At 42.7% G+C, this 14518-nt stretch overlaps 1 protein-coding gene across 1 annotated transcript in view; it reads right to left on the reverse strand.

Moving 5' to 3' along the window:
• LOC129701710 (solute carrier family 23 member 1-like) overlaps positions 1-14518 on the reverse strand; it is a 105196-nt gene that overhangs the window by 65788 nt on the left and 24890 nt on the right. The window lies entirely within an intron of this gene.

A 14518-nucleotide genomic window follows, 5' to 3' on the forward strand; every position in this document is an offset into this window, starting at 1 on the left:
CAGCAGGGGGAGGGACTATAAAACCAGGAAGTTTTGTGTCTCACTCAGTCTCTGCCAGACCGGGAAGCGAGAAGGTGTGAATAACATTGAACGCACGTCTACTCCACGGTGAGTCTCCTTGACGTGGCTGTAAAGTGGCTGCAGCCCTATTTAACAAGTTTGTGTTCACAAAATGAATTTTGGTTGTCAGGTGTCTGCAGCCCAAATGTTTGCCTCGCCTTTTTGACAGGTTTGTGTTCACAAAATGAATTTTGGCTGTCGGGTGGCTGCAGCCCAATTGTTTGCCTTGGCTTTTAAAATCTTTGCAACAGTTGGGTGTCTGCCTAAGCATCCATACGGCCCACAATGTCTATACTAGCCCACTGGAAACCAGTACCTTTGGCCCGCAACACCCATATTAGCGCAACAGACAGCCCCCCCCCCCCACTGGCGAGCAGTATTGGAATTGGTGGAGAGGTGGAATATTGCGTTGGTGATCAGCCTCCCGTGTGATGCTGGGACCCAACGGGTCCCACTTAGTCTATTATTAAGCTATATCTGGAGTACATTTATGTGAAGTCTTCTTCCTTTATTCAAAGGACATACTTTGAGGGAGAGCAAACAAGATTTGCCAGACTGATTTCCGAAGTAGTAGGAGAGGGTAGCTAGACATGTTCTTTAGAGTTTAGATGATGGAGGGGAGATCGCACAAACTTAAAACTCTTGCAGGGCTCAACTGCTGAGAAATCTGTATCGTACTCCAGCACTCAGTCTTTTTTGTAAACCAGCATTGCAGTTCCTTGTGTCTACAGATATATGGGTGACTGGTTATGGAAGATTACTGGCATAATGGTTGTTTCAGAAGACTGGTACTCTAACAACTCTGCAACAATTATGTTCCCGCTGTGATGGTAGCTGTACTCGCCATATATTAATGAGATTTAAATACTCATAGCATTTCCTGGTACTGTTCTACAACAATGTGGCAGAATACCTGCAAATAGGACTCAAAATACCAGAAAAAATGTGAAATTTCTGTTACTGGGCGATTATGCTTCTGATGCATTTTCCAACTGAAAACATATGACAAAGTTTAGCATTATTTCCTCTGGTCCCATTTATTTTTATCATCTTTAGATATTGGAGCAACCTATGGTGCTTATTTCTGGATTTTCATGTAAAATAATGGAACAGTAAAGGGTTCACCAAGCACTATACAATTAGATCCAGAAAGCAAGGCTATGCTGACCTCAACAATGAGCCAAGCGGCACGGCAATAATACAGAAACTTTCACAAATCACAATCTAGACCCCCTTCGAAATTCAAAAGAACTGCTTTATCCACCATTGTAAGCAAAATACAATCTTCAACATATATGTCAAGGTCACTTAAGCTTACCACATATCATTTTGGAAGATTAGCCAACCAACTGGCTTTACTGCGGCATCAAACAAATAACGGGTGAATTATATGACTGGTTAATTCACATGGTTCTTTCGTAAGGCAGCTCATCGAAAAGACTCATCAACAGACCTGAATTAATACGCCGTGGGTGTTACCATCTTCACAAGAAAATGTATGTAATACCATGTTCCTACCAAAACTACCTAGGCAGAAACAAGGAACTGCAGATGTTGGTTAACAAACAAAGACAATTGTTGAAGTAACTCACTAGGTCAGGCGGCATCTCTGGAGAATCTTATAGGCGACATCTCAGGTCAAGACCCATCTTCAGACTGAAGTCCGGATGGTCCCGAACCAGAATCATTTGGTGTTCCTTAACTCGAGGTCTTTGATGAAGCAGGAATGGCGGGTGGCACAGCAGTAGAGCTACTGCCTTATAGCGCCAGAAACCCGGATTCGTCCCCGACTATGTATGCTTGACTGTACGTTCTCCCTATGACCTGTGTGGGTTTTCTCAGAGATCTTCAGTTTCTTCCCACACTCCAAAGACATACAGGTTTGTAGGTTAATTGGCTTGGTATAAATGTAAAATGTAGAGTAGTGTTAATGTGCAGGGTAGTGTTAATGTGCAGGGATTGCTGGTTGGTGCAGACTCAGTGGGCCAAAGGGCCTGCGTCCCCAGAGTATAACCATATAACCATATAACAATTACAGCACAGAAACAGGCCATCTTGGCTCTACAAGTCCATGCCAAACATTTTTTTCCCCTAGTCCCATCTACCCATCATGATGAGGAGAACTTTTTTCACACAGAGAGTGGTGAATCTCTGGAACTCTCTGCCACAGAGGGTAGTTGAGGCCAGTTCATTGGCTATATTTAAGAGATAGTTAGATGTGGCCCTTGTGGCCGAGGGGATCAGAGGGTATGGAGAGAAGGCAGGTACGGGATACTGAGTTGGATGATCAGCCATGATCATATTGAATGGCGGTGCAGGCTCGAAGGGCCGAATGGCCTACTCCTGTACCTAATTTCTATGTTTCTATGTTTACCTGCACTCAGGCCATAACCCTCCATTCCTTTCCCATCCATATACCTATCCAATTTATTTTTAAATGATAAAATCGAACCTGCCTCCGCCACTTCCACTGGAAGCTCATTCCACACAGCTACCACTCTCTGAGTAAAGGGGTTCCCCCTCATGTTCCCCTAAACTTCTGTCCCTTAATTTTGAAGTCATGTCCTCTTGTTTGAATCTTCCCTACTCTCAATGGGAAAAGCTTTACCACGTCAGCTCTGTCTATCCCTCTCATCATTTTAAAGACCTCTATCCCCCCTTAACCTTCTGCGCTCCAAAGAATAAAGACCTAACTTATTCAACCTTTCTCTGTAACTTAGTTGCTGAAACCCAGGCAACATTCTAGTAAATCTCCTCTGTACTCTCTCTATTTTGTTGACATCCTTCCTATAATTGGGCGACCAAAATTGTACACCATACTCCAGAATTGGTCTCACCAATGCCTTGTACAATTTTAACATTACATCCCAACTTCTATACTCAATGCTCTGATCTATAAAGGCTAGCACACCAAAAGCTTTCTTTACTACCGTATCTACATGAGATTCCACCTTCAGGGAATTATGCACAGTTATTCCTAGATCCCTCTGTTCAACTGCATTCCTCAATTCGCTACCATTTACCATGTACGTCCTATTTTGATTTGTCTTGCCAAGATATAGCACCTCACACTTATCAGCATTAAACTCCATCTGCCATCTTTCAGCCCATTCTTCCAAATGGCCTAAATCTCTCTGTAGACTTTGGAGATCTACTTCATTATCCACAACACCACCTATCTTAGTATCATCTGCATACTTCCTAATCGAATTTACCACACCATCATCCAGATCATTGATGTACATGACAAACAACAGTGGACCCAACACAGATCCCTGAGGCACCCCACTAGTCACCGTCTTCCAACCTGACAAACAGCCATTCACCATTATTCTCTGGCATCTCCCATTCAGCCACTGTTGAATCCATCTTGCTACTCCTGCATTAATACCCAACAATTGAACCTTCTTAACCAACTTTCCATGAGGAACCTTGTCAAAGGCCTTACTAAAGTCCATATAGACAACATCCACTGCTTTACCCTCATCAATTTCCCTAGTAACCTCTTCAAAAAATTCAAGAAGATTAGTCAAACATGACCTTCCAGGCACAAATCCATGTTGACTGTTCCTAATCAGACCCTGTTTATCCAGATGCTTATATACATTATCTCTGGGTATCCTTTCCATTAATTTGCCCACCACTGAAGTCAAACTAACAGGTAGGTCTATAATTGCAAGGTTTACTCTTAGAACCCTTTTTAAACAATGGAATAACATGCGCAGTATGCCAATCCTCCGGCACTATTCCTGTTTCTAATGACATTTGAAATATTTCTGTCATAGCCCCTGCTATTTCGACACTAACTTCCCTCAATGTCCGAGGGAATATCCTGTCAGGACCTGGAGACTTATCCACTGTTATATTTTCAATAGTGTCATTACTTCTTTTTCTTTGATTCTCATAGTTTCCATAGCTACTCTACTTGTTTCCCTTACCTCACATAATTTAATATCCTTCTCCTTGGTGAATACCGAAGAAAATAAACTGTTCAATATCTCCCCCATCTCTTTTGGCTCTGCAGATAGCTGTCCTCTCTGCCTCTCTAATTGACCAATTTTATCCCTCGTTATCCTTCTGCTATTAATATAGCTGTAGAAACCCTTTGGATTTACTTTCACCTTACTTGCCAAAGCAACCTCATATCTTCTTTTAGCTTTTCTAATTTTTCTTAAGATTCTTTTTACATTCTTTATACTCCTCAAGCACCTCATTTATTCCATGCTGCCTATAATTATTGTAGATCTCTTTCTTTCTCCGAACCAAGTGTCAAATTTCCCTTGAAAACCATGGCTCTTTCCAATTTTTACCATTTCCTTTCAACCGAACATAAAGATTCTATACTCTTATAATTTCCCCTTTACATGTCCTCCATTTCTCTTCTACATCCTTCCCATAAAACAAAATGTCCCAATTCACTCCTTTTAAATCCTTTCGCATCTCATCAAAGTTAGCCTTTCTCCAATCAAAAATCTCAACCCTAGGTCCAGTTCTGACCCTCTCCATAATTATATTGAAACTAATGGTATTGTGATCACTGGATCCGAAGTGCTCCCCAACACATACCTCCGCCACCTGACCCATCTCATTTCCTAACAGGAGGTCCAGTACTGCCCCTTCTCTAGTAAGTACCTCTATGTATTGCTGCAAAAAACTATCCTACACACATTTTACAAACTCCAAACCATCCAGCCCATTTACAGAATGTGTTTCCCAGTCTATGTGTGGAAAATTGAAATCTCCCACACTCACTACCTTGTGCTTACTACTAATATCTGCTATCTCCTTACATATTTGCTCTTCCAATTCTCACTCCCCATTTGGCGGTCTATAATACACCCCTATAAGTGTTGCTACACCTTTCCCACTTCTCAGTTCCACCCAAATAGCCTCCCTAGACGAGCCCTCTAATCTATCCTGCCAAAGCACTGCTGTAATATCTTCCCTTACAAGCAATGCAACACCCCCACCTCTTGCCCCTCCAATTCTATCACACCTGAAGCAACGAAATCCTGGAATATTTAGTTTCCAATCACAGCCCTCCTGCAGCCACGTTTCACTGATCGCCACAACATCATACTTCCAGGTGTCAATCCAGGCTTTAAGTTCATCCTTTCTTACAATGCTCCGAGCATTAAAATATACACATTTAAGAAACCCAGCGCCTCTTATTCTCTGTTTATTTTCTATTTCTTCTTTCTCCCCTAGATTTTGGGTCCGAGTGCTTCCCTTCTCTGCCTCCTGCCTCACACTCTGTCCACTAGCTTTCTCTATTTGAGTCCCTCCCCCCAACTGTTCTATTTTAAAGTCTCCCCAGTAGCCTTTGCAAAAATCCCCACCAGGATATTGGTCCCCCTCGGGTTCAAGTGCAACCCATCCTTTCTGTACAGGTCACACCTTCGCCAAAAGAAGTCCCAATGATCCAGAAACTTGAATCCCTGCCCACTGCACCAGTCCTTCAGCCACACATTTATCCTCCACCTCGCTCCATTCCTACTCTCACTGTTGCGTGGCACAGGCAATAATCCTGAGATTGTTACTTTTTTGGTCCTTTTCCTTAACTCTCCTCCCAACTCCCTAAATTCTCCCTTCAGGACCTCTTCTCTTTTTTTACCTATGTCATTGGTACCTATATGTACCACGACCTCAGGCTCTTCTCCCTCTGATTTCAGGATATCTTGGACGCGTTGAGACACATTCGTGACCCTGGCACCAAGGAGGCAAACTACCATCCGGGTCTCCTGACTGCATCCACAGAATCGCCTATCCGACCCCCTAACTATAGAGTCCCCAATTACTATTGCCCTCCTCTTCTTTTCCCTACCTTTCTGAGCAACAGGGCCGGTCTCTGTGCCAGAGGTAGTAAACTGCCCTGCCTCATGCTCCTGGATACAATACAATACAATCAGCAGGGATCTGACTCACAATCAGCTGTTCCCTCTTGTCCTTAAACTGTACCTTTTAATTTATCATTTAAAAATAAATTGGATAGTTATATGGACGAGAAAGGAATGGAGGGTTATGGTCTGAGCGCAGGTATATGGGACTAGGGGAGAATACGTGTTCGTCACGGACTACAAGGGTCGAGATGGCCTGTTTCCGTGCTGTAAATTGTTATATGGTTATATGGTTACCTTTACTAAAAAAAAAGCACTGTACCTTTAACCAGAAAGCAGAAATGCTAACCTGAGGTTGCACCCAATCAGCTGCTTCTACCAAATCAGCGGCTTCCACCAGAACCCTTCCTATGAAGTGTGGAACGTTACAGATTTCGGTAAAAGCCCCGCGTTCAATTTAAACACTCACCGCCCAGAAACTCCTCCTCTTGCTCCAACGTCTCCCGGGCCTCTGAAGAGTAAAGCCCCGCGCCCGATTTAAACACTCACCACCCAGAAACTCCTCCCCTTGCTCCAATGTCTCCCGGGCTGTATCTCTAAAACTAAAATAACAAACTAAAACTAGGAAAAGGGAGGTCCACAATCCACAGAGAACCAAATTTCAGGCAGTCAAGTCTGGCGAATATAGGATCATACAAGTAGCTCTGGTACAGAGCTAGAGCAGCTCAACAAGAACCCATTGAGATGTTTGGAAGGATCTCAACCTGAAACGTCACTTATCCAGGTTCTCCAGGGATGCTAGGTACACACAAATGCTGGAGAAACACAGCGGGTGCAGCAGCATCTATGAAGCGAAGGGTTTCTGCGAAGTTTCGGGCCGAAACCCTTCTTCAGACCTCGGGATGCTGCCTCATCTGCTTAGTATCTCCAGCACTTTGTGTCGCTTTGTGTATTAACCAGCATCGGCAGTTCTTTGTTTCTACAAGATAATTATGGCCTGAAGTGAAGAAGCAGATGGGCATTTAACGATGCACACGGCAGTGATTTCACAGCATTATACCCTACAATGTGAAACCAACAACTTGGGATTGAACTACTTTGGACATTATACAAGGTTACATTACAAAGTTGCGTATGCACTATCATGGTCAAGTTACCTAGTAAAGCAGATAATTTATAGTATCATTGTTTATTGTATATTTGCAGTGTTCTCATGTTAATGTGCCTATCAAGCTGCAGCAAGGAATAATTTAATTACCCTGGCACACAAGACAATTAAACACTCAATTCTCCATAAAAGAAAAAAGCGTACAAACATACATTCCCATTCACAAAACATTTGAAAGAATTGCAAGAGTCAGTTTGCCAAGTACTACATCTACCCATAAATTAAAAATAAAAGAGTCACCACCTTCCTCTCCATAGAAATCATTTGCACCCCAACAATTGCTTTTCAAATATAACAAGGGAAAAATTAGGCTCGCTGCTTTTTTTTTTTAAAGCATAGTGTCAAATATCTAAGATAGAATCTAAGTCCGGTAATTGTCATTGTGTGCATTAATTGTCACATGCATCCAGCAACATGCACAGTGGACAGATCACGACTATTATATCCAGCCATCAATTATATACACTAATTGGACACATTTCCATTTGAACTGCGCTCTCCACCCTCCGTCCTCTCTTAATTCTCCTCGGCTGAATGCCACGATCAGATTGTCTCTTAGCCCTATGCTCCTACATCACACCATACATTTCATTTTGACCATGGCTGCATTCTTCTACCAAATGCAGTGAGGAACAGTCTTAGAATTGATGGCTGTCCCATCAACTTTCATTCTTCATTGCATGTTTTAATAAATAAATAGATAAAAATAATTAGAACAAAATTGATTCAAACACAGAAAATCTTCAAAACCAACTACATTACATTTTTTTTTTTAAACTACTCTTTCTCCATGGCAGCTGATGCAACTATTCATTTCAATGGGGACTCCTGCACCAAATCTCGACTCGCACGTTTAATGGGCAAATTTGCCACTCAGAGCCTTGGCAAAGCAGTGGAGGTTCATGCTGCTTTAGTGGACTCTAGGGGTGGGAGATTGCAACCTTCACTTGGGCGGCCCTGTCTCAACGAATACAATCAACCTGGCGTGCACAATCAAATAAGATCAAATAGAACAAGGTGTCCTACAACTTTAGGCTGTGCACACCATATGCAAGAAGAAGAAATGGACTCTATCAAACTTCTGCACATATATGGTAGGGAGAATACAGTTTGTTTGTGCGGCAGTCTGGTTTAGAAATTCGAATGCTCAAGAATGTAGAAGGCTTCAGAAAGTGGTGAGCATTGCCTAATCAATCATGCACATTGACCTCTCAACCATCGTAGGGATCTATGAGAGCCACTGCACCAAGGCGGCAGCAAATATAACAGACTCACTATACGTTGACCATGCTCTCTTCTCATTATTAGCACTGGGAAGGTGGTACAGGAGCCTGAAAGCTTCCAGGTTCAAAAATAAATTTTACACCAACCATCAGTCTCTTGAACCATCCTGCACAACATTAACTCTAACCCTACCTCAGCACCAAACCACTATGGACTTTGCACTACTATGGTTGCAGTCTGAGATAGATAAAGCTCTTAAGGGCCTGTCCGACCAGCATGTGGCTAGCGCGACCTAACGAGGTCGCTTGAACTGTACGGCCTCGCGGGGCTGGTCCCACCGATCGCTGGAGCTGTATGGTGTTGTGCGGGGCTGGTCCCGACATCGAGCTGGACTCCGTAAAAACTGACACTGTCCAAAAATCCCGCGCGGTAACGGCCTGTCGGTCATCAGCCGCATTGAGGGCGTACGCAGCGTCTCGACGGGCGTACACAGCATCTCGACGCCATATACAGCGTCTCGACTTCGTACTCAATGACTCAACTAGTGCGTGGCGTTGTGTGATGACATCACCGCCTGGCGTGCCGTTGCGTGATAACGTAACCGCCCAACGCCGTGCGGCATCCAATTTCAGTTGGCCCACTTGGTGGGTATGATTGGTGAGTATGATGTCGGGACAAGCCCTGCACAACTCCATACGCCTCCGCGGTTGGAAGTGGGACCGGCCCCGCGAGGCCGTACGCCTCAAGCCACCACGTTTGGTCACGCTAGACGCATGCAATCGCATGCTGGTGGGACAGGCCCTTTAGGGCTAACAGAATCAAGGGATATGGGAAGAAGGCAGGTACAGAGGACTGATTTTGGATGATCAACCGTAATCATATTGAATGGCAATGCTGGCTCGAAGGGCCGAATGGCCTACTCCTGCACCTATTTTCAATGTTTTTATGCTGTTCTTTGGGGGGGGGGGGGTTGCAATATCATAGTCTAGCTTCCATAGAATAACTGATAATTTAATGTATATTTATTGTTATGTCTCATGTACTTGTAGAATTGCAGCAAGTACAAATGTCGTTGTTTCGGTTCTTATGACACAAATACTCTTGGCCAACTCTAGGAGGATATATAGCATCGAGATAGGTGGTGGCAGTTGAGTAAAAGGATGTTGGCAATGTAGTGTTTGCCTCTGGATATGGATGCAGTATAACAGCTTGTACCTGCCAACAGAACCATACTAAATGTTATTAGGAGGCAAAGGGTCTGCAGAAGGTGTTTGAGGATCAATATAAACTTCATGGTCAACCAACAGCCAAGACTTCTACCCTACAGAGGGGTCATCAAAATCAGCCATCTGCAGCAGTCATAAATGCCAAGCTCAGTGTGCCACAGACCATGGTGCCCATGACTAGACTTCTTCCAAACAACTTCTGGAAACATTTCTCAATCTGCAGAAGTGTTCCACAGGGAAATCACTGAAGCACTCCATGCAAAGAATCAAATTGATCGCTTTCTAAAGCAAGCCAGAGAAGGTGAACAGAACAGGTGGTCACACGATTCTGTGTGGCCTGTAGTGTGGGGCTGTTCTCTCACAATGCCAAGGTTTGGTAAGATTTTCTATGGGAATATGGTACACATTGACTGTATACATAATACCTTGCATGCACAAAACCTCTGATAAAAGAAGATTGTAGATTCCACCATATCATTATCAAGCTGATGCATGACTACAAATGGAAATCAAAATGTGTAGGTTCTGCGACAGACCGCTAAACCAACTGTATTTCAACTGTGAACCAAACAAAAAATACTCTCTCTGACCTACTGAGTTTATGAGAGTTAACATATCAGGTCAAACTCCATAGCAGAAAAAAGAGAGCATATTCTAAGTTACAAAATGCAGAGGAGAGTTGGAGAACAAAATGTCAGTGCAGACCTCGGTGTCAGCTGCATTTCAATCACCATGGCAAATAATCGTTTACAACCGAGGCACGTGTGCAGGGAAACATTGAGAACAATGTTGCCTTCAGAAATCTTAGAAGTGGAGTACTGGCATCCTGAAATAAATCTGCAGTGTGAGCAATTCTGGAAGAGCTCTGCAGAATTCAGCTGAAGGTTTGCTATTGCATCCTGTTAATGGTAAAGGAACTCACATCCGCCAGTTACCAGGCAAGGAGCTGTTATGTAGGTTTACAATAAGACGCCATAAAAGAAAATTTGCCCAGGCATGGTAACCCTTTTCTAACTGGACGCTTTATGGAAAGAGAAGTCACTGCTAATTTTGACCCCAAGTTCCCAGTTCAAAGTTCTACAGCTTTTCCTTCCCCTTTCACAGACATTCATATCATCTTTCTCCAAAGTGATTAAGCTTATAAACACATATCATGTCAAAGTGCATTCCAACACCCTTGCACATCCCCTCAGTACTTTGTCCATCTCATTAAACCAAACCAGGCACTTCCTTATTGCGTACAGACTGCCGACTTCCTACGAAGTGAACTCATGCTTTGGAAGAACAATCCCAAACAGCACCATGCTTGCACATTTTCCAAAGTTAACTTAAATCACTCTTGGCAATGAGACCAGCTAATTAAAATGTATTTAGGACCCTTGTAATTGTGTGTAATTAGCCCTCGGTATTGAGCTAATTCAGGCCATCTTATTATACCAACATGAGGCCAAAGAGAGAGTAGAGCTGAAGCAATCAAGAACATGGAAATTTCATTCCTATTTTGTGACAAGAACAACCAGGAATGTTTTTCTTGAACTGTAATGATCAAGATAGATTTAATACTTCAAGTAGCTAAAATTTTGCTTGAAAAAAAAAAGAGAAACTTTTTCCTGTGGACTGTAGATTGGGAAATAATTAGCCAAGAAACCAGGGTAGAGAGATGAAAGGTTTAAAATATAGTGATATGGAATGTACACTGAAAGTTTGATGAAACAATTCAGTAGCAACTTTCAAAATGGGATTACAATTGAAAAAGAAGGAAAATGCACAAAACTAAATAGCAAAGATTGGAATTGATCAAGGATTACAGGCAATTACTATAATCATTGATGCACAAATCACAAATTATTCCTCCACAACACAAAAATGGGCCTTCAGCCCAATTCATCCCTGTTGATCAACCATCCAGCCCATTGGTCGCATGTTTTCCTTTTATATTCCCATCATGTCTGATTAATGTATCAACCAACACATTTGGAATGATGGAGAAAACCATAACAAGCAGGAGAAAATGGCATAGCCAGAGAGAATGTGCAAACTTCACACAGACAGCACCCAAGTCAGGATTAAATCTGAATCCTTGGATTTACACGGCAGTAATGCTAACCACAGCACTACCATGTTTAAAAGCTGATGTTAATCTTTGGAGGGTTTTTCAACTTGGAGAAACTCAAAATGAATTGGAAAATAAGGACATATAGAAAAGGCAATAAACATCAACATTTATACATTCTAGTTCAAAATAATATATTATTCCCCATTTGAAAGCCACTACTTGGAATCAAGACTTTTCATTCAGCTGAAAAATAGGCTATTATGCTCCATACATACTTTGGTATAACCATTGGCCATTGAATAATCTATTAAAACAAATGCTTTACTCACATTCTGGTTTATAACACACTTTAAAAGGATTCCATTGCTCATCTTTGATTGACTTATTATCCTTGTTAACTCATTACATGACACACACACGGGCCATCTCATCTAGGTTGACCTTTACGTTCATCTATGCTAATCCCATTTGCCCACATTTAGCCTATACCTCTCAATTTATTTCCTAATCCAATACCTGTACAAATGCCTTTTAAAAATTGCAATTACAGTGTATATCTGCCTCCAACACCACTGACCACTCATTCTAGATATTCACTGCCCTGGGTGAAAGACCACCATTTCTTCAAATTCTATAGACATGACATGTTACCAAGTACTCTAACAAACATCTATCAATGAACTGTAGAAAGTATCCTGACTGGTTGCATTACAGCCAGAAATTGTTATTCTTACACACAGAAATGAGGTGGACTCAGCCCGGATCATTGCACAGCCTTCAACACCATCAAAAGCATCTATTCTGGGTGCCGTCTCAACATGGCTCTCATTTCTCAACAAGGATCCCCATCATTCTGGTTATGTCCTCATCTCTATGTAACATTGAGCAAGAGGTACAGAAGCCAGATGCCCCACACTACCAGTTGCAGGAACAGCTACGTTCTTACTACTATCAAGATATTAAACTGACTTGCTCAACCCTAATCCAACCTCATCAATGGAACACCACAGACCACCTTTTGAACTACCATGGATTTCTGTTTTTGCATTAATGCCTTGTTTTACAAATAGTCTTTCTTTTGCCCGAGCCTTGTGCAATTCCTATACTTTATAATACACATACTCTTGTTTGGAATTGTCTGCAATGGTGCTATAGGCAAGATTTTCAATGTACCTATACCTCATTGTACTTGTGCATATGACAACAAATATGACTTGACAATTGCCCCAGCCTTCATGTCCTTTTCCCTGGTGAATAGTGATGAGAAGTATTAATTTAGCATCATGCTCATTTCCCCTGGCTACATGCACGGATTACCCCTATCATCTCTCAGAGGACTTATTCCTTCCTTGGCTACCTTTTTGCTTCTAATATACTTAAAAACTGCAATGTTAATCCTCCAAGGTCTTTTGCTTGTGTGGCTGCCTATAACATCAGTTCCATCACTAGGAACATTAATGCAAGCCCTGCTATGACTATTCTCTGAACTTTGTTTGAGCACTTATTCCCATGCATTCAACAGTATCATTCCACAATTTTCATGGCAAGATGTACAGTGGCAGATTATTATATCGTTCAAGAGATTGCTCTATCGAGCCACTTAGGAGAAAGCATGGGGTTAGGAGAATGTCGTTTTACGCATGTGAGCTCTCCACGAGACTTTCAAAGCTTCTCGAAAGATAAATCTTCATAACATTTTTTGATCAATAGTTTCTTTATTGTTGAAGAAAAATGGAAAGATATTCATCCAACCTTCTTCTTTGACTCGTACACTTTAATCTTCGTCAAACTTCAGCATGTCGCTTAGAAATGTTAGAAAACTCCTCATGTCTCAGCATAGCTCCACATGGTCGAAGGATATTCCTTCCTAACATCTTGGCTCCAAAACTAAACAAAAAAATTAACAGCTTCTGCACAAGAAACCCAGCAGCAAACACACCTCCGGCTATGTAATAAATCCCACCCATATAGAATAGAATAGAATGCGTTTTATTGTCATTCAAACAGCTTGATTTGCACGAAATTGCATTTCTACAGTCTTACATTACAAAAAAACCCAAGACCCACACTTAACACAGTTTACATAAACATCCATCACAGTGGATCTCAAACGCCTCCTCACTGTGATGGAAGGCAAAATCTTATCTCTTCCCTTTGTTCTTCTCCCGCGGTCCAGCAGTCCAACTGCAGCGTCGTGGCGAACGGGGCTCCTGATGTTAAAGCCCCTGGTGGGCGATGGTAATTCCTGTGGCTGTTTAAGCCACACCGGGCGATATTAGGCCCGGCTCCATGTCCTTTAAACCCCACAATTCCAGCGGGAGAAGTTGCCATTGTGGGAGCTCCGAGAAGCGGTCTCCCACCAGGGACCAGTGAGCTTCCGATGTCCCTGTCAACCGGGCCTGCGGCCGGAGCCTCCGAAGGTCCGGAATTAGGTTGTAGCCGCGCACTACCACAGCTTTTCCCATTCTGAAGATGGCCAGCTCCACGATGGCTCCGCGACTTGAGTCCTCAGGTTGGTCCTGGCCGGAGGGCGCCGCCGGCTCCACGATATTACGCCTAACGACATCGGAGATCCGACAGGGAAAAAGTCGGGTCCCCTAACGGGGAAGAAACTAACCGTTTCCCCCACCCCCCACATATACACAGCTAAAGAAAAATAATAAAAACTAGACTCAAGACATACATTTACCAAGAGAAAAATTTTAAAAGGGACAGGCGGACTGTAGTCGAGCTGCTGCCAATAGGCGCCGCCACACCACCGGGCAGAAATAGTGTCAAAATTAAGCCAAATGGCCACTACAAGATGTTTGTGGTTCACAGCATATCACTCGGATGCAGCAGAAATTGCTTTGGTGTTTGGCAAATCTCAGAAACGCTGCACTCCAGAAATATCCAACAGATTAATGCTCATTAAAATTCCTCTGGTGCCGTGTTAATCCAAACTGGT

The sequence above is a fragment of the Leucoraja erinacea genome, chromosome 11 (genome assembly GCF_028641065.1).
Source record: "Leucoraja erinacea ecotype New England chromosome 11, Leri_hhj_1, whole genome shotgun sequence".
NCBI classification, from domain to species: Eukaryota; Metazoa; Chordata; class Chondrichthyes; order Rajiformes; family Rajidae; genus Leucoraja; species Leucoraja erinaceus.